This window comes from Bison bison, unplaced genomic scaffold (assembly GCF_000754665.1).
Source record: "Bison bison bison isolate TAMUID 2011002044 unplaced genomic scaffold, Bison_UMD1.0 scf7180017864056, whole genome shotgun sequence".
Lineage (NCBI taxonomy): Eukaryota > Metazoa > Chordata > Mammalia > Artiodactyla > Bovidae > Bison > Bison bison.
In genome coordinates, this window is record NW_011494628.1 from 3,635,288 (window position 1) to 3,637,047 (window position 1,760).

At 38.3% G+C, this 1,760-nt stretch overlaps 1 non-coding gene across 1 annotated transcript; it reads right to left on the minus strand.

The window, feature by feature from the left end:
• Window positions 1–272: 272 nt before the first annotated feature.
• TRNAC-ACA lies at window positions 273–344 on the minus strand. The gene has a single exon. It is a non-coding gene; the product is annotated as a tRNA-Cys (tRNA).
• Window positions 345–1,760: the final 1,416 nt, after the last annotated feature.

The window sequence follows — 1,760 nt, forward strand, 5'->3', positions numbered from 1 at the left end:
GTTCTTTATATTGTTATGTCTTATTTCCCCAAAAGAGCACCTACATTTTTCAGCTAAAAGAAATCTCATTTAAGCACAAAACATGACATTCAGATACACCTTAGCTTTGGCAGGATTTGAGTACAATTGGAATACAGTAAAGCTAGAGAAGTCACTCAGTCGTGTCCAACTCTTTGCGACCCCATAGACTGTAGCGTACCAGGCTCCTCCATCCATGGGATTTTCCAGGCAAGAGTACTGGAGTGGGTTGTCATTTCCTTCTCCAAAGGATCTTCCCAACCCAGGGATCGAACCTAGGTCTCCTGCATTGTAGGCAGACGCTTTACCGTCTGAGCCACCAGGGAAGCCTGATCAGAGAATAGAGGAGTTCAGGTACTTCAAAATATCATGTAATTGGTATTATGGACTAAATGTGTTCTCCCTGAAATCATATGTTGAAGCACTAACACCCAGTGTGAGTGTTAGGTGGTGAGGCCTTTGGGAGGTAATTAGGTTTAGATGAGGTCATGATGGTGGAGTCCCCATAATGGTATTAGCGCACGTAAAAGAAGATGAAGAGACACCAGAGCCTCTTCCTGCCATATAGGGACACAGGAAGAAGACAACCTTTTATGAACGTGGAAGAGAGCCCTCACCAAGAACCAAAGCTGCTGGTGCCTTGATCTTGGACTTCCAGCCTCCAGAACTGTGAGAAATTCATGTCTGTTGTTTAAACCACCCAGTCCATTGTATTTTATTCTGTAAGCCTGAGTTACATGTGGGCATTATTTTCATGTTCTGGGAGCTTGATATAAACTATTAATAAGACAGTCACTCACATTGTAGGTAATATCCTGAGTTGGTATATATTTATTTACCTGTCTACTCAACTGCATCATAATGTAACATTTTTGAAAGTATTTTATATATAAATTTTTTCTCTAACAGAACTTTACCTTGGTTTACAAACTTAAATTCAAATTTATCTTTAAAAATGTCAAAACAGTCTCTCTATAGACTGTTTCAAAGCATAATATCTTAGGGAAACAGAGGAAATTTTTTTAAAGGGAAAAGGATTAGCCTTCAAAAGAAGAAAGGCCTGGGTTGGTTTGTTTTTTCCACGGAATCTAGTTGACTGAAAAAAATGGGAAATGCCACCTGAAAATGTGGGAGAACTGAATATAATAACTTGGGAATATTGGACCACAAGAAAGGGGTCCTTTCAGGCATCATTAAAATTGTTGCCAGGTGAAACTGAACAAATCTTGGCAGCAACAACCCAGAGAGAACCAACCCCTTTAGAGAGTATGTAAGTAAAGAATCATTTTGTGTACACAAGCTATCCACCATTGAAAAATTCTTAAAATCCCTGGTTACTTGTCTTAAATATTGATATATATGTATTTCAGAATCGGTAATATTATCAGGTAAGTTTTAGCTTTATATTTTTATGCTTTGGTTAGAATGAAAAGATTTGGGAATACCAAATCAGAGTCCTTCAAATAAAGCCCCACACAGTTTAAAGCAATCTTGTGTTTGGTTTGAGTTCTTTCCGTCTCTCTTTTGCAGTCTGTTGATAATAGTTCCACAGGCTTGCATTCTTTGTATGGATGGCATATTTTTCTCAGTGCCTTCAGTGCAGGCATCAATAAGCTTTAGAAAAGTGTTATTTCTCTCCAAGGCCACTGTTGATGCCACTGCATTAAAAAATGCTTAAGAATCTTGTCTTTGTGTTACCTTCTTACCTCCTTAACCTTTTTCAGTTTCTTCTTTGAGTTTGC